A 20,422-nucleotide genomic window follows, 5' to 3' on the forward strand; every position below is an offset into this window, starting at 1 on the left:
GCAACATGCAGCAAGGCTGTTCCCAGAGTGTCTCCTATGATGCAAAGGATTCTGGGATACCACCCCAGAATTCATGATTCTACTGTTGCCGGCTGCAAAGGATGCAGGTATGTGTACATGCACAGCATATACCCATGCCTGGAAAGGCATATATGGACACATTGAATAAGTATGAAGTGCCCCTCTAGCAGGGCACGCACATGTACCTGTGTCCACTTGCAAGTGTAGATGTACTCTTAGAAGCCATGTGACTTGTGATTTAAGAACATAAGAGCAGCAAAGAATCCTGTGGCACCTTATAGACTAGAACATAAGAATGGCCATACTGGCTCAGACCAAAGGTCCATCTAGCCCAGTATCCTATCTTCCGACAGTGACCAATGCCAGGTGCCCCAGAGGGAATGAACAGAACAGGTAATCATCAAGTGATCCATCCCCCTGCCGCCCATTTCCAGCTTCTGGCAAACAGAGGCTAGTGACACCATCCCTGCCCATCCTGGCTAATAACCATTGATGGATCTATCCTCCCTGAACTTATCTAGTTCTTCTTTGAGCCCTGTTATAGTCTTGACCTTCACAACATCATCTGGCAAGGAGTTCCACAGGTTGACTGTGCGTAGTGTAAAAAAATACTTCCTTTTGTTTGTTTTAAACCTGCTGCCTATTAATTTCATTTGGTGACCCCTAGTTCTTGTGTTATGAGAAGGAGTAAATAACACTTCCTTATTTACTTTCTCCACACCAGTCATGATTTTATAGACCTCTATCATATCTCCACTTAGTCATCTCTTTTCCAAGCTGAAAAGTCCCAGTTTTATTAATCGCTCCTCATACGGAAGCCGTTCCATACGCCTAATAATTTTTGTTGTCCTAAGTGTTTACATGGAAGTAGAGTTAGTTTGCAGACAGGGACCTAACTATGGGCTGAAGCCATAGAGGCAGCAGAAGCTGCCTGTGAATGGAGGGCAGAGGCCTCTGCATGGGAAGCAGTGGAGTCAGGGACAGGAGTGGAAGTGGGGTGGGTGCTCTTTGGAGGAGTGCGGTAAGCTACTGAGACTCAGCAAGGAGAGTTTCTACCTGTGCCCCAGTCTGATCTCAGGTGCCCTGGTGGCCACTCCAGCCCCTCCAGCTTCCGCTCTCACTTTCACCCCCAACATGTATGTGCAGTTTACAGGGAATGATGTACAGGAGTAGAAACATAGATCAGCCCCCGCAATATTTCCATTGCAGAGGTGCTAGCCCTCACCATCCATCCCACCCCTGTTCCACCATCCCATCAAACTGTGCCCACTATAATTAGTAGGAATATGCTTTGGATTTATTATTAATTTGTATTACTGTCATACACCTAGGCGCCCCAGTCATGGATCTGGACTCCATTGTGCTAGGTGCTATATAGACACAGAACAAACAGTTTCTATCCCAAAGGGTAGGGCCCAGTCTTACAGAGCACAGAGCATCTTTCACAACTATGAGGCCCAACAGCTTGAGTAGGTTACAGAGCCAGGTATAGCCTCTGAAAAGGAGAAGTATTGGACAAGATGACAATGTAGGTAGAAAATTAAGAAACTCTTGTGCTATTTTATTAAAGATTGTAATTTGTTATTGGCCTGGTTTAGTACTTTACAGGATTGGGCCCTATATTAAAATAGGTCATTATCGCCACATGAAATTAAGAAAAACACTGCAACTATTGTTAATCTATTGGGCAAAGGTACAGTCAATGTTTATATTCAATTAGTTATTACCATTTCTAATTTCCTCTACCAACATGAATAATAGTTTTCAGTTTATCATTTTAAAAATGATGTTTGCTTAATTGATTCCTAATTTCAGTGTTTACTGTATTTCATAATTTATTTAAAGTAGTAAATGGTAAGTTTTATTTTCATTAGCCATGTATTTACTTACATGACAGGACAAACATAGGGACCATTCCTAATGTTTTGGGTAGGCATAAACCCGCCATTATGGAGATTATTTCTTTTTAAATCAAATCTTGAGTGATGCTGGAGATATGAGGAATTCACCATTCATGTTAGTATTTCTTGTGGCTCAGGTAAGGGGCTGACAGAACAGCACTATAAACATTTCCTGTGATTAAAATTAATTTCAAATGTATAGCTACTCCCCGTTAAGGATTACTCTCTGAAGTCTAATCAATACTGCACCATCTTTAACAATGCCAAACTGTGACCTATTACCACCGTATGCAGGAGGGTTTGCCATTATATGTATATGTTTATTCTCTTGTAGATGAAGTCAGAATTTTGGCCCTGAGCTATCAAACACTTATGCACTTAATTTTACTCAAGTGAGTAGTCCCATGGGAAACAATAGGGCTAATTCACCATGTAAAGTTAAGCCCCTGAGTAAATGTTTGTAGGATAATGCACCATTATTTTACTGTGGTAGATTTACCTGAAATTTGTATGTACAATTTAACTAGAATAGGGCCACTGTTAAATATTACTGCAGATTTAATATTATTTTGTAAATTCTTTGGAACAGGAACTGTATCTGCCTCTCTGTTTGTATTGCATCAATCATAATAAGGCTTCATTTCAACCCTCATCAGAGTCCCTGGGCACTTGTGAAATATAATTATTACACATTAACAACAATATTAAATGTTAACAGCTCTTCATAGTTGCACAATCAATGTCTCAAAAATAAATGGTCAACTGTCACCAAAAAGAATATATTTTAAATCTCACTAGTGATATGGTTTCATCTCATTTTGATTACATGAAACTAAGAAAGAATGACAGAAATAGGGAGGTACAAGCACAGAAGATTGATGAAAGGCAGGATCCTGCTAAGGCCTCAGCCCTGCAAAGACTTATGCACATACTTAATTTAAGAGTTAAGCAAGCCTTTGCAGGATTGGCGCCTAAGAGCAAACAGTGACTATAGCAGGGCTACGGCAAACCAGCAAGAGAGAATGTTCAGAGGTTCAGGTTGGAACACAAGTCAGCAGCATCTCTGGCCTCTAGGTAAGAGTTATTGCAGGGATTCTGCTTCAACCCAAACTGACATCAGCTTGATAGAAGTGTCTAGCTGCAATCCTTCAATGCAATTTCATACACCCCAAACTCAAAAATATAACAGAAAGCATAAAGCATACAAGGTAGTCACTATGTTTCCTGAGAACAATCCCCTTCTTACAGTGGGACTGGTAGTACTGACAATTATGTTTGCCTGACACTTCCCTTTATGAAATCCTGTTTTCAGTTGTGTATAACTTTGCTAGACTTTACTGTTTGGGCTGAAATTTTCTGTCATGTCAGCCTCAAGCAGAATCTTTTTGGAAAATGTCAGCCAGTCAGCTGTTTCCAGAGAAGAGACTAGGGAAAATCCATTGCTTTGCCCATGTGAAATAATTCTAGTACCTTTTCTTTGAAAAACTCTAGCAACCCCATGCTTTGAAATAGGAAAATGAAATTTGGTATGGGTGGGGAGATGGCCTTTGTGTCAGGGATGTGCCTTTTACCATCTCTGTGAAAACCCATCAAAATTTGGCCAGGTTATAAGCCTTTGAAAAATTGCATATGCTCAGTAGAGGCTTCTGTCATTGTAGCAGCTAAATTCCACTAAGATTTCATCTGCACTGGACATATGCAAACCTGAAACTGAGCGGGCTTTTTTCCTACAATTCTCTGTGCTGCCATGGGCTGTGCTTTGTCCAGATCTGGACCCAAGCACCCGTGAGTGCTGGAACAAATGTTATGGTGGGGGTTCTGAGAGCCATTGAACCAAACTGTAAACCCTGTATATGATAGAAACCACTTCAAGCCATCCCCAGTATCCCTAGTTCCAGCACCTATGCAGGCACCTGAACTGAGACCAGGTAGACTGTCTGTCCTGTGCTCTTAGTGCTTCCCTGCTTGTCCCAGGCAGTCTGGAGGAGATAACTACCTGATTTAATGCTGAGGATACAAGAATAAGACCCAGGGAAACCTGGAAGTGAGAGAAGGAACTTGAGAGGGGATACTGAGACTGGGTGGGTGATTAAATGAAATGGAATGGGAGCAAGGGATAGAAACTGGAACTGGGAAATGGTGTGAAGAATGGGACTGAGGAGGCAAACAGAATGGGACAAGGAGCTGGGGGTGGGGAAGGAAGGAGAAGGGAGACAGTGAAATTGGGGAAGGACCCTGGAGAGGGAGATTGGAATTGGGAGCCAGAGACGACAGGAAATGTGGGTGTGGAAGAGGTGACTTGAGTCTAGGTTAGGTGAGAGAGATCTAATGAAGAGCTGGGAGCGTGTGAACTGAGACTGCCTGGCAATGAGACAAGGAGGTGAAGTTTGGGGCTGAGACTGGAAGATTGGAACTTGGATGAAAAACTTGGGGAGAACTGAAGTTTAGACTAGGTGAGGTGAAGAGAATGTGACTGGGGCAAAGAGCCTGTGTGGAGAAGAGACAGGACTGGGAAAAGGTCAGGCTAGATGAGACAGGGCATGGGGGACAAGCTTGGGGCAGAAGAAACAGTGCCTCCTGGATCACACTTGCCTCTAGATCCTGTAATGAAACCTAAGATTTCCAAATTTCATTATTCCTCTGCTGATAGCAATTATCTGTGAACTCTGCTGGCAAAGTGTCCCATCCCCCACTGCCGCTGGACCACAGAGATTGACAACCTACTACTCCCATCAGTCCTATCCATTGGTTCAAGTGGCAACGGTCAGAGATGGATCTAAATGTTACATACCTGCTGATGACCCATCGAGGTATCAGTATTATGCCGCATGATGGAATTTCTGTTATTTCAGTTTGCTTTTTTAAAAAGCCGTAGGACATTTTATGCTAAAAAATGTTAAGAACATTAAGATTGCAAAGTCAAGGACTCAAAAGTTTGGAAATGCCAATATATTAAGGTTCTGTGTGCAACCTTAATTCAACCCCCTCATGTATGTGCTTGTGATATAATATTTAATTACATGATCAGATGTTATTTTGTCCACAGGATCCCTGCCTTATTCAGTGCACAAGATGGACCTGCTCTGACTCAACACTATAGAATTGATTCAGATAATCATAGAATCATAGAATCTCAGGGTTGGAAGGGACCTCAGGAGGTCATCTAGTCCAACCCCCTGCTCAAAGCAGGACCAAAACCAACTAAATCATCCCAGCCAGGGCTTTGTCAAGCCTGACCTTAAAAACCTCTAAGGAAGGAGATTCCACTACCTCCCTAGGTAACCCATTCCAGTTCTTCACCACCCTACTAGTGAAAAAGTTTTTCCTAATATCCAGCCTAAACCTCCCCCTCTGCAACTTGAGACCATTACTCCTTGTTCTGTCATCTTCTACCACTGAGAAAAGTCTAGATCCATCCTCTTTGGAACCCCCTTTCAGGTAGTTGAAAGCAGCTATCAAATCCCCCCTCATTCTTCTCTTCTGCAGACTAAACAATCCCAGTTCCTTCAGCCTCTCCTCATAAGTCAAATCAGTAAGACATTCAGATCAGTAGAGGGCTCATGTATGAAAGCTAACTTTGTGACATTATAACTTTCAAGTACTGAAGACAGCAGCTCAACATGCAAAGGGCAGGGAATAGACTAAATGAGCCATATAAATATCTGGACATAAAAACAATATTAAACTTAATAAATAATATCAGTGGCTTCAGATTTGTCAAATGACTGATTTGAAATGTCATTGTGACAGGTTTTTGGTAAATCCATGGAAGGGACCCCAAAGCCCTGCAGCACCACACCCAGTTGTTACCCTAAGAGGAGCCATGCTAGACAACAGCCTGGAACATCAAGTTTAATTCCCCAGCCATAATTCAGAGACAATGCAGGAAAGTATTCCAAGCTAGGAGCTAATTAGGTGCAAACAAGTTGCTAAATGTAAATATCATAATAATAATAAAACACTGATTCTTGTCATGCAGTTCTTGTTCGGGCAAAGCACTACATGATTTTTAAGCATCTTATGAATCATACTGTGACATTCCATTCCATATTCCTTATGAAAATATGCGTATATGTTCATATTCCTTATGAAAATATACTTAGGATATGAATATGACATAACTGAAATGTACTTTATGCAAGATGGCTCATGTAAGATATAATTGGAAAGGTTATGATTTACTTAATGTGATTATCCAATTTGTATGCCTGTATCATTTCTGTATCTGAAGTTAGGAATATTAACTGTGTATCTGTATTTCAAATGTGTTACTTGGGTGTCAACCTCAACCAGCCCTTCACGTACAACAGTGGAAAAGCCAGACAGGGCTAATGGGCCATTAGCAGAAACAATGAACTGTGAAAGAGCTTAGCTTTCCTGTGGTCACTGGAGACAACCTATGAGCAATGGCTGCCACAGCCTTGCAGAGACATGGTTCCAAGTCACCTGGTGCTGGATACCCCTCCTCCCCTTTTGGAATGCCAATGGTTTTCCACTTGAAGACAAAGTGTTCCTGCCTTACACAAAAGCTATATAAGGCAGAGGAGTGACATCATCATGCTTCTCCTCTGCTTTCCACCCAAAGAGATACTGAAAAAGACCTGGAAGCAAAAACTGAACTGGGGGGAGAAGGATTGAACCCAAGCTGGAAGGGCGTCTAGCTTGTGAGTAAAAATACCTGAGGTCTCAAGGGGGAGACCAGTGCAGCAGCCTTTCAAGACTTTCTGTAATCTGCCTGCAACAATATCTAGGGTGAGAAATACTATTTGTAACCAATTTCTTTAGTGAAACTAGCTTAGTTTGCGTGTTTGGTTTCATTTGCTTAGTAATCTGCTTTGTTCTGTTTGCTACCCCTTTTACCACTTAAAATCTGCCTTTTTTAGTTAATAACATTTGTTTTGTTAACAATATAACCCAGTTTCTTTAATTTCTAACGGGGTGGTGCCAGCAGGCGAGAAGTTGTGCATACCTTCCTCCACATTGAGGGAGGAGGTGGATTTCATAATATACCTCTGGGTCTGCATTCCAAGGGAGGTGAACACCAGAGTGCTGAAGCAAGTCCTTTAAGCTGAGTCTTCCCAGAGCTGATCTGCAGCTGGGTGTAGCCCTACCTGTGTGTGTGTTAGAGGAGGCTTTAATAGCCTGGCTCAGCAAGACAGGTTAAAGGGGGCCCATGCTGGCAAAACAGGTACGCTCAGTGGTATCTCAGCACATCAGGTGGCTTCATAAGGGTCCCAACCTGTCACACGTACCTTCCCTATATATGCTTTGTAAAAGTATTTTAGTATTTTGAGATCATCCTATAGCAATCACATTTGTTGTACTATACAAGTTTCCTCCATTTTGAGAAAATTATCATTTCCCACAGAATTCTTCATTTTGAGTAAATGGAATCTCTCTCAAATTGGAAAATCTTTCAAATCAGAAGACTATTTAGTGTGAACATAGGGCTTCTCTTAGAATAATGGTTATGAAAGGCATTATACATAATAAACATCAGCGTCCATTCAACAAAGGCAGAAATTGAAACAATCTGCAAAGCAGCAATGCAAGCACTAACATGTTCTGGGATAAAAAGAGAAATATTTAATATGAACAGCTGAGACAGTATAGCTCACATGCCTATTTTATTCTCCATCCTCTATTGCAATGGAAAGATAATGCAATTTCAGTTTCTTTTAGATAGAGTAGGTAAATTTTGCATAAATATGTTTACAAAAACAATTTTTTGCTTTTATTTTACTGAGTTTTTTCCTCTACTGTTCATTTTTGCTTTTGTTTTGGGAATGGCAGAAAATATGAAAGCAGACATTTTATCAACTGGAAAAAATATGTTTTCAAAAGCCTTAATTACTTGGAGCATACTGATTTTTTTATGTTAGGGGAGTATTAGTGAACCTTGATTTGCAATAAGAATACATCAGATGATATTTTCATTAACTTGTGAAACAGGCAGAAACAAATATTTTATTTTATTATTGTTTTAAATTTTAATATTAACAATCGGAGTTGTTGATGTCCATACAGAGTTTATAAAATCAGCTGTATATCAATCTATTATTCAACATGTTTAATTTCAAACACTGGATATTCATTTTTATATTTTAAGGACAGGATTGTGATCTACCATTCTGATATTGCACAGGGCAGCATGAGGACACTAATGTCCCTTTTCCTTTCTTCAGACCCAACACTTAGTTCTATGCTTGCACACTTTCGTCATAGCAGCCAGAGTCTAATCAGATTAGACTATTTTCTGCTGAATTAACTTTATCATAGCTCCAAGGAGGACAAGTTTCATATTCATGCTAGGCTGGATTCTTCCAGCCTTACTCAAGGTGAGTAGCATCTTACTCTGAAAGCAGTTCCATAGTATTCAGTGGGACTATTTGATGAGTAAAGTACTATTTTGCATAAGGGTTTCAAAATCTGGTCTGTAATGTCATGTTTGAATGCTGTGCTATCTATAGTTAAGTGCAACAGAAGTTTGTATCTGCAGTGCTTAGCTTTCTGCATTTATTATTAAATACGGCTCCCCAAAAAGTCCTAGCTGAGTCCTGAAACATAAATGACCTCAGCCACAAATACTTCACAGTGAATAGAATCAAAAGAAAATGCTGATAATCTCTCTATGGGTAGGTAAGTATTTAATGGTCTACTCATGTAAGTAAAGTTATGCATGTAAGTATATATGTGCAGAGTCAGAAGTCAGAACCGAGGATAGCAAGAGAAACAATGTGTATGAGAAAGGGATAGGTATACACAGTAGGAAGGCATGTGTGTTGCTAGTGCCATGATATTTTAAATGGGCTGTCAAAGGATTTTTAAAAAACCAATCATAATTAATTGTGAGATTAAAAAGAATAGTCACAATTAATCACAGTTTTAATCACACTGTTAAACAATAATAGAATACCAATTGAAATTTTTTGTAACTGTTTTTGGATGTTTTTCTACATTTTAAAATATATTGATTTCAATTACAACACAGAATACAAAGTGTACAGTGCTTACTTTATATTATTTTTAATTACAAATATTTGCACTGTAAAAAAGATAAACAAAAGAAATAATATTTTTCAGTTTACCACATACAATTAATGTAGTGCAATCTCTTTATCATGCAAGTGCAACTTACAAATGTCGAATTTTTTTTTACATAACTGCACTCAAAAACAAAACAATGTAAAACTTTAGAGCCTACAAGTCGAAGCATGGAGAGGCACACAAATTCTTAGCATATCTGGCACATAAACATCTTGCAACACTGGTTACAACAGTGCCATGCTAACTCCTATTCTCACTTTCAAGTGACATTGTAAATAAGAAGTGACAGTATTATCTCCCATAAATATAAACAAACTGTTTGTCTTAGCAATTGGCTGAACAAGAAGTAGAACTGAGTGGACTTGTATTTTTTATTACAAATATTTGTAATAAAAATAATAATATAAAGTAAGCACTGTACACTTTGTATTCTGTGTTGTAATTGCAATCAATATATTTGAAAATGTAGAAAAATATCCAAAAATATTTATAATAAATTAAAATTGGTATTCTATTATTGTTTAACAGTGCAATTAAAATAGATTAATCTTGACTTTTTAAAATCTGATTTGTTTTGCATTAATCATATGCATTAATTGCGTTTAATTGAAAGCCCAAGTATGAACCATTTCCTTCTCTCTTCCAGTGTATTTGGGTGCCTCATCTTACCCATTCTCTCCCTTGCCAGATAAAGTAAGCACAATCAGAATTACACTGTGTGGGGGACACCATAAGAAAAATCTCTTAATCAGAAGTTGCCTAGTCTAGTCAACGTGTTCTAAGGTGGAGCTGAAACTTCTGGGCATGGCACCTTCATGACTCTTCCTGTCCATGAAATCCCTGTCAGCTCTTGCCACTTCCCTCCAGCCCAGAGGAGAGTGAGTGGAATCTGCTTTGGTGGAGCAAGAGTGAGAACAGGAATCCTTATGGCTGGTCCTGCTCATGGTGCTCTCACTTCTTTCTATCTCCTTTCTCGGATGGCAGGGAAGACAGCTGTCTTCTAGGTCAGTAGTGTAGATCATCATGTCCATCGAGAACATTTTCAAATTGTTACATATATTCAGTAAAACATTGCCATTAATTACAATACTAGTTTTCACAGTCTTAACATTTGATGCACGTTCTTCCTGGTACTGTGATCCAATACCATCTGTTAAGATAGGACTAGAAATGATTTCAGGCCTGTTCTCTGCCATGTGCAATTCCTTCTGTTGAAGCTCCAGGAAGCCGTTTTTGACACTTACTTTATCAGTTCCTGCCAAAAGCTGATGAGGGAGTTCTGCCTGCTTGAGTCCATAATACTTTTAAAGTTAAAAATGACACCATAAAAATTGCAATGTATTGTTGTTATGATGCTGGGTTAATTTTTTTTTATACACTTTAGGAACCAGTTAAAAATCTCACCTTAAACCTCAAGACTGCAAATTTCCTTGGGATTAATATGCTATATTATGTGTGTGAAGAGAAAAAGTAGAAAAAAGCAATAATGAAAATGAAAGACACATTCTGTATTGTTATTGATAACTTTAATTTCATCATTGTTTTGCATTCCAATTAATATTTCTCTTGCAGTCATGTTTGTATCAGTCATCCATAGTCTTTATGTTTTGCCAGGATATTAATAAGTCAATTTTTACTTGTATAAATTGTTTTTGGTTCCAACATTTCATCTTTCCCGCTATATCAATATTATGGCTTGCAAAGTTAAAATGTCTTGTTCTGAAACAAGTTCAAAAGTTACTGTACAGCATTTTGTCACCTGTTCTAAAACTTCGTTTGTTTGTTGTTTCTATATATGAAATCCTTTTCTTATAACTAGATAAAAGAAAACATAAACAGAGAGCTTGACCTTCTAGCTACAGAAGACATTTTTCAAAACATCTGCTTTCAAATTTGGAAGAAACAAAAAAAGTTCGTCTAGCATTTATTTTTGAAATGTTCATCGTTTTCTTTATCCTTCCAAACACAACCAGTAATTTCTTGATGATTGAGCTCCCTACAGACAATTTCTTTTATGACAATTTTACATCCATTCACTGGCATACTAATTCTCCAGCTATTCTCAGAGAACGTACAGTTCATTTATCATCTCTTCTACTAGGTTCTATTAGACTTTTCCCAGTTATGATTTGTATCACTATTGATTTGTATCTAGTCTTTTTATTCATGCCAATTTAAGTACTGTTTTATCAGTTGCCAAGCTTGTAAACTGCGTCTACAAAAGTGGTTTAATTCCTTACTTAATTCTACATGTATTTTGGCCAGAAATTTCAAGAGTCTTCACATGTGAAATTGGTATTTTGGGTAACTAGAAGTTTTTTTTCTGGCCACTCGTGGTGTCTTCGAAAAAGGGTGAGAGTTGCCACAGGAGGTCCTGAGTGCACAGCAGGGAGGAAAGGGCCAGAACAAGAGCATATTTAAGGGCTTAGCTGCTGACCTGGCACTTTCAAACATCCTAACGAAGGTACCATGTCCTCAGTAGGTGCTGCTGCTTAAGACCTTTCTTTACTGCAGTGTTGCCCCTAACCTGACTCCTATCCAGACACAAGAGTCTCTAGCTCATATTAATTGATGCTTTAAACTTGCACTAGCTAGCCTGTTGGGGGCACAGGTTGATGTGCGCTGCTGATTCTTGAGCTAATAATATAGTGGGACTGCAGCTGCTATGTGTTGCTAATCCCAACAATCTGTGCAGCTCAAGTGTTAGTTTGCAATGTGACTGATCTCACTGGGGCAAGGCTAACTCAAGAGATGATAACTCAAATGTAGATAACTTGAGCTAACTGCACCGAAGAAATACCCTTAGTCGTGCCTCAGGCATGTCTAACTCAATAGACAGAAATTAGTAGATTTACCCCAATGACACTCATTAGCTCAGATACATGCCACACACCTGCAGACCCCATCACACAATGACAGAAAGACCATTCAACAGACAAGATAGCATAGGAGAGATAGAGGGAAGTGGCTGTGGTTAGTGGGTTTGCCCCGGCCAGGAGAAGGGTTATAGGAGAATGGAGGTAGGCAGAACAGAGGCTGGACTGGTCCAAAGTCTCTGACAGAGCTGGGAATTGAACACAGATTACAGACTTAACTACCTACTTAACTTTCTGCCTCCCTGTACAAATGTGATACATTCTTGCCAGCCCATTCCTCTCGTCTTGTACTTGTACATCATTTATATATTTTAAACCCTCTTTTTTAATATTAAGAATATGGAACATAAAAAAACAACAAAATAGGAAATCGAAGGTTAAATCTGACATTCCCTAGCTCTAATTTTTAAAGGGAGGGGGGCTGTGTTTCACCCTGTTCTCTACCCTGGGTTTGCATATACATATTCCAGTATGCATGTTTTTGTACACTCCCTTGCACTTTCAGATGACAAATTCCATCACTTGCCTACACAAGTAATAGAGGTTTACACCTGGATGTACACAAATCTCATTGGGTGTGTATACAGGGGACTGTGCACAGAAAGTGCACATGTAGGTGTGAAAGTCTTCAAAGTCATGAAACCACAAATGTCAGTCCTGTCCCATTGAAAATGAGACCCAGAATGTCAAATTTAACCTTGGATTTCCTCTTTGAAAATTGTGCATGCACAAATGGAGGCTGCCATTTGAAAAATCTAACCCTCCCTCTTTAGCTGATATGAAAAAGTCAGTATTGTTAAGAGCAGAATGGCAAACTTACACTGAAAAGAGCTGCCATGACAAATAAAAGAGACAAACCAAGATGAGATTGACTCTGGAAACAAAACAGATTTCATTGATATGGATAGGAGTTCATTTATGTGGATATACAATTCTTTTATCCAAGGAGATAATTGAGTATTATCCCCATACAAATTAGGAAGCTTTGGCTCAGAAAAGTTAAATGACTCACACTAGGTCACACAAGATATCCCTGGAAGAATGGTAGTAGAAATCAAGTTTCCTAATTCCCTGGCCAGTACCTTAACCACAAAAGCATTACCTCCCTCATTCCTTGCCAGTTACGGTAGATTCAATTTTGGAATCCTCAGCACAAGACTGTAACAAAGATTATTTCTGGGTATTCTTCAACATGGCAACCCTGCCTACCATGTATGCCATCATTATAGTGGAGGTGGACAAGAGTGTGAAACAGTATGTTATGTTTAAACAAGCAGGACTGTTGTCAAAGTGAACTGATTTTTTTTGATCTAGGATTTCCAATACATTTCTCCTGTGATATTCTGCTTATAGTTTTGAAGCAAGCATCGCTTTTGTACTTCCAAATGGGGACAAGAAACCAAATTCCTTTTCCATTGACAACATTGAATACAACTGACAAAAACATGCATAGATTGAACAAGAAACTGTCAGTATAGTTTTGGAGATTAGATTTGTTAATATGGAAGGTCATTTACTTTAAACACAGTTCACTGTTCTAAACACAGCATTCTTCAATCGCAGAATGCCTATAGCACTGAGCTCATTTCTTGTTTGTTCACACTTACATCATGCAATACAAAATATAAAATTGTATTCCAGGTCTCAAGACCTCTCATATCGTCTCTGCATAAATTATGAATAATTAAAAACTGCTTCAGAGACCTTTGATGAAATTGACAAAATTACCTGTCACTGGTAAAAACTGATCCACTGAGAGAGTGGCAAGGATCTTTTAATACTAATGAAGGAGGTTCTTCACAATGTGAAAAAGAGACTGCTTCTGATTTAGCACCATATCACACAGCTTTCTGCACTACAGCTGATTGGATTCTCCCCAGTTTATGCTCACTTCTGCTGATATAAATCAGGATGCAGGACCTCATCACTGGAAAGTTGTTCAAAGAACTTTGCATCCACATAAGGCAGCCATAATCTACCCTCTGCCAGGCCATGAAGGGGTTCAAGCACAGCTCAAAACTGTGCTGTGTTAGGCTGGGACAGCTGGACAAGGCAGTTGGGGAGATGCTGTGATTTAGTGAACCTCTTCAGCAGCCTTTACTGGTGAGATCCTATGGAGCTTTGTCCCAAATTAATACTGCTTCTCCAATCTAACCCCTGAGGTTGGAAATACCTTCTGCCCTCTATGAACAAATTTCCACTGGAGATTATTGTGTCTTGCTGGCATAGGGAGTTGCAGTTTGCATCCTACTGCACTCACTGGGATGGATCTGGCTCAGTAACATAGGGTGTACTAGAATCAGAGGTGCTCTGTACTAATTTCTGAATACTATGTTGATCCAATTAATAACTGGGTGTTTATTGTATGAGCATATTGGTTTAATTTAATAGGGAGATGTAAGGAAAAACAACAGTAAGAAAACATAATGGTTTGAGAAAAGCCACTTCTCCACAAACACTTGAGGGCTGTTAAGGGACAATGCCTAGACTGTTAGTGTGACTGCTGCCCTCTTGGCCAACACATCAGGAATCAAATGGTGATCTCTAGAGCTATAAGTGTTAATTGCCACAGTTTGGGCTAGAGAGTCAGATCTCTGTAGCTGGTGGGCTGTAAGAATTTTACCTCCTCCTCAGCCTACTTGATAAACTAATTTTGTCCAGAAAGGCCACTGCCTGGGAACACAGAATAAAAGGACTACAGCAGTTTAACAAGGGTCTCTCTTTCTCAAAAGAGGGGAAGGGTTGTTCATGGAAATGAGACTAAGGTGCACGCACCCATTATGGTATCTAAAGAAGCAAGGCCTGCCTAGGTTATCATTAGAGCATGATAAGCCATTAGGTAAGATAGTCATGCATATAAACTGTTGTTTTAAGATCTTTTCTCTCTAAAATGCTTAAACATTTAAAATAAACATACTTTGTTTTAAGAAGGCTATTTAACTACTGTATACTCCCGTAGGGAAGAATGGTTGGTATCAAATCCAGTTGGACCATCTGGGTAAGCACAGTTGATACACAGGGTACTTTAGCCCAGTGGGCCACTCAGAGTGGGATAATTGTGTAATTACACCCAACATAGGTAAAAAGCTGAGGCCTGACACCTGAGGGAGTCACACAGAGAGGCTAGAGGGGGACAGAAGTACAGTTAGCTTTGTAACATAAGAGACACCTAATCTCACTCTCACATCAGATTAAATGCTATAGTTAGCATACACTAAATGCACTGGAGTATGGTAGTATGTGAACATGATCATTAGGTGTCATGCTGGGACCTGTAATTGATCAGACAATTGACCACACTGCAACATTTTTTTAAATTGATTGTCATCTGGGTCCATTATAACTTCATCCTGGTCTCATGAGTTTTACGTACATTCACTTGTCCTCTGCAATGTTTCTGAAAACCCAAACAGCCGTGGTCACAAAAGAACACCCTGCCTTTTCCAATCTATGTCTGACAAGAAGATTGTGCCCCTTCTGTTTTCAGACTTAAGCTCAGAGATCCATGCCCAGTTGACCTTCAGGTTTGATTACTGGAGTTTTCTGTACCTAAGAATGCAACTGCCAAACTTACAGAATCTACAACTGGCTGAGGATACAGCATGCCATTTGCTCTTCATAACAGGTTAGATTCTAGTTAGAACAATAATAAATCCTCTGATCCCCAGTGGCAGCAGAACACTTAATTTCTTTTGTTTTTGGAGAGAGGGGGGAAGTGTCTTAAAAGCAAGACACTTTAAAGAATCAGAAGCTGCAAATAGAAAACAAAAATATAGTGTAGGCAATGGATTTTGCCACCACTGCTGAACCCTTTGGTAATCAAGTTGAATTTAATTTCATCAAGGAAAAAGGCATCATTTATTTTATGGCAAGACAAAGATACCCTGAACTTTAAAACTCATTAATGTCACTGGAAAAACTGAACGATGCCTATAATTTTCTTAATTTGGTTTACTTACTGAAGTAATTCAATATATTAAAAGGAAACATAATCCAGAGTAGCTCATTCATTTTCAGTCCACTTGGGAATTTTTGTTCATTGGGAGAGCTTCAGCGCCTCATTTCCACAAACGTTTATGGGGTGGAAACAGGGTATACTCACAATAGTTACTTACACACACACGAAGGCAGCATGCATATCTGCATTATTTCTGCAGCTCCGGGGCAGAAGAAGAGCTTTAGCACTGGAAGAATTCTTGAAGAACAAGAAGCCTGGGATGCTATCTGCTGCTCCAAGTACACAAGCAGAGCCACTGTCCGAAACTCCCCTTCCTTGTATCTTCAGCCTGCACTGACCTTGTTTTGTAGGCAAGTAGTACCCTTGATCCGACTTCCCGGCCTTCGGTCCTACCAAACTGTATATATAGACCACCTCTAGCCCTTCATACGTATTAGTTACTTCTTTTCTCTATAACAAGTAGACAGGGAGCACTGCTTAGAAGAGCTCTTAGCAAGGGCTGGAAGAATAAAGGATGAAAGACTGGAAATCTCATTCTCTTACAGAGAATCAATTCTGTCAGTACAGGTTGGAACTGGGGGAACTTCCACAGGGCAATGAGGCATAAGTGACATACAAGAAGGGGAGAGGCATTGATTGGAGCAGATGGAGAGAAAATGAACCATCAGCGAAAGGGAAATGGGTCGGGGGAGACAAAGAGAAGTGACAGCAAAATATGACATGAGTCAGAGACTGGTAGTATATGGAGGAAGAAATAGTAAATTACTGGATTGTGGCTATTAAGAGGAGATGTGATGAGGGAGAAGCAGTGACATTGGAGCAGCAGGCAATGTAGGTGATTTAAATGTTAGTTTAATAGGGACGCTGACATATGAAACCATTCCCTGTGGTCACAGTAAAAGCCAAATCCTAACTGATTAATAAAAAAAATCTAGTTCGGAAAAGTAATAGTAATATTTACAAATTTTGCCCATTCATTTTTTGTGATTTGTTTTCATGGTTGTTCAGTAAAATTATGTCCCTGAGGGCATGAAGGCTTGATCAGCTACATGAAAAGTTAGAGGGAAAATTGATTCAGATCACTAACAGATGATCAAAATGCAGCACCTTAATTCCATCTAGTATCACATGCAAAAAAGAAAAAGAAAGAAAGCCCCAGATACTTAGGCCAAAGAATTACATATGGGCCTATCAGAAGAGTCTTTTAAAATAGTTCAGATGAAATTGTATTTCTAATACAGTTATATTTAAATTAAATACTTTTTCATTAAAATGTGGTTCTGTCTGAAAAGTGACTCAAATAAAAATTTAGCATCCTGGAAATTCTACTTACTCTTGCGAGAGAGAAAAATTAGTCCAATATCCCTTATTACTGTAGTAGATTGAGTGTTACTATTATTCAATTATTCTATGCCTTGATCCCGTGCCACTAAAATCAAAGGAAGCAGGACAGGTCCCTACAGATGTTATACAAAATAGAAATATAATCAAGCAATAGAATTGTCTTTACAGTGTATGATAGCCACTGAAATATAAAACAAAAAAGGTGGTTTAACAAAGGAGATAAAATGGTTGAGAAAATTTGGAATATGACTACAAAGCAGATATTTTCTCACGCTGTTACCTCTATCTGCAACCATATTATTTGCATACCTATCTTTTTCTTAATTTATGTTCTGCTTAATCTTTGTAGCTTTCATGCACAGAGCATAGAAATCAAATGCCAAAAAGACTGCTGAAGGATAATCACGGTAACCAATAACAAAAGGCAAATAATTTGTTTGATTTATCTCTTTATTGCCACTTTCATTTAATCACTGCTGTATTAAATTTATTTTTATCATCTGGTATTACGTGGTATAATAAATGTACTTTTCAATTTGTACTTTTAATAAATCAATACAAAGTTGTGTGTGTGTGTTTTATTTCTTTGATGACGCTGACTAGGATCAAATAATTTGGCAGTATTACCAAAGCCTTTTGCTGTTTTGCAAACAGTTGCTTAGCCAACGCAACAATTCCTTACCGAGGTACTCCTAGCTGATTTTTAATTTTATGCTACTATATCTTTTATTTACATCTCACAGTTAGTAAGAACTGGATTTTTTTTTCAGACACCCTTTTCTTTTTTGCATTAAAATACACTAACACAGTACTCAGAAATGTGGAAAGAATGAATATAGAGGATAGATTCAGTTTTCCATTCCAGAAATGTCAGTAGATTCAACAGTGAACATTTGGCATTTCTTCAGACTAATAATCCAGGTGGTGAAGTCATATGTGAAGCATGGTGAGAACATAATTTCACCAATTACTACCAATGTTTCTTATCTTCACAGATAAAATGCTGAGTTTTCCTGAACTCACATTAATTAATTTAGAAGCTATATGAATTTACACCACTGAATCTCAATTTTGGAGAACGGCAGTATGTATATATAGTATTTTAATGTTTTCAAATACTGTGCTTCTTGGACATTTCTGTTCAAGGAAGACAGAAAATAGGCAATGCTACTTATTGAAATTTGTACTGTTTCTTGGTGTATGCAAGTGTTTGTTCCATCCAGGCCTATACTTTATTGATATCACTGTAGTTCTGCTGCACAAAAGGGCCAATTTATGGAGAGGCTAGGCAAGAGGACATGGCAGCCACCTTCATGCTGGTAGACCAGTATGGAGCTGCTCTGTAATATCTAGCCTATAGTTGTGGACTGCCTGAGAAGGTGCTTCAGGTGCCTGCAAGTGGCTCTAGGTTGGTGTGGGAGGAGTCAGTGTTCCCAAAACACTGATTCAGTCCCTTCCATAAAGCCTGTGTTCTTAGGTTTACTGTCAGTAATGGGACTTTCCACATATACAGCTATTAAGTGAAATGCTAGCCCTATTGAAGTGAATGGGAGTTTTTCCATTGATTTCAATGGAATTGGGATTTCACTCATTGTTTCTGTTTGGCTGTGCAGAGTTGGTATAGTCCCAATCATTGATCTCCGGGGGTGTTGGATTGGCCTGTAAAAACACCATTGTGGTCTGTATTCAGAGTACTTTGTCTGAAATCATAAGAGTTCGAAACGTAATGTATCAATTTAATAATATTTAGCTTATATAGCACTTTTTCATTTCTAGATCTCAAAGCAGGTAAGTAAGTTTGTATTTTGCAGAAACTAATCTGGGCCATCAGAGAAATGCAGGTATAGTATCCCAGAAAGTAATAGCTCAATCCAACACATGCTTTTGTATCTTTTGGAAAGTTTGCTGGTTTTGTAATGAACAGCTATCTCCAGTCTTACTTTCTTGCAGAGTAAATTTCTGGTCATTATATATTTCCTTTGCTGAAACACTTTTCTTCAAATGCTTGCCAGCTGGTGTAATGGTTCTCTAGATATGTTCCTCTTCAGATCAGTCATGACTACCCAGCAGATAAGTAAAAGTGATATCCACACATGATTCTCTAGCTATCTCAGAAAAGGTAAAATGAAACGTTCATGTCTCTCTCTATATATAATGATCTCAAGCAGTATGACTCCTCTTAATTGAGGATATATAGCTCTAATAACCATTCAGCATCAAAGAAAATTTCAGGTATCATTGTCTCCCTAAGGCCAAGAGATATTTCCATTCTTTCTCCCCATCCCCATTTTGAAAAATCAGAAACTGAAAAAAATCCATTTTATGACTGGAATCAGCAGCCAATAACTATGATAGTGACTGAAAGCTTTCTTCATCAAACTGATGTCTGTTAACAACTTCTGCAATGTGTATGATATCCATAGTTGCTGTCTCTGTGGACAAGGGCTCTGCACAATATTTTATGAACCAGGGGTCAAGGCAGTCACTTCCTGAAGGATGAATTTTCTTGGATTAATAGCCCTATTAAACTTTGACAGGAAGCCTTTGTATTGCAAAGGTCGATGCTGTAATTTGGTTACTTGACATCTGTCATGTTTGATTTCTTGGCTCATTAAATAAGATATGGGCTGTGGAAGGAGTCAATTATGGTTTCCTGTCTCCAATAAATGTTCAGCAGAATTGAAGCACCCGGAGAGTATGGTATAACGCTTTATCACAATCTGAGTACATCTTGTCAACATCACTGAGGCTTTTGATAAAACAACCAATCACAAATTTGTATGATTCTTTGGTATAGCCCCATACTAATTCTTCAGTTAGATTACTCAGTTTCAAGGAAAAACTTGTGTGCTGTATGGGTGTGCAAAATGAGGGGACATTGCTGAGACTCTCCTCTTGTTTTGTTCTCCAATTCCATTTCTGATTTTGGTCTCATAACTCATTCAAGGGTCTTGTGACATTGACCTGGATCCACCTAGGTACTTAGATGCCTAAACGCCAGATGTAGGAACCACTACAATCCACAAAACCCTTGCTTGGCTGCCACTTAACCCTGTAGGCACCTGAACTCACTCAATGTATTTCACTGGAAAAGTTCCCTTGGCACCTATGTTTCTGCCTCTGGGCATGTACACTATTCTCTGACTAGGCATCCAGAAGCCTAAAGCCCCAGCACGATTCAGGAACTGGGGGAAAATAAGCACTCCTCCACCTATCTCAGATGTGGGGCCTGATCTGTTAGGTGTGCTCAGAGGCCACTTAACTCCCCCCCAAAA

Source organism: Mauremys mutica, chromosome 5 (genome assembly GCF_020497125.1).
Source record: "Mauremys mutica isolate MM-2020 ecotype Southern chromosome 5, ASM2049712v1, whole genome shotgun sequence".
NCBI classification, from domain to species: domain Eukaryota; kingdom Metazoa; phylum Chordata; order Testudines; family Geoemydidae; genus Mauremys; species Mauremys mutica.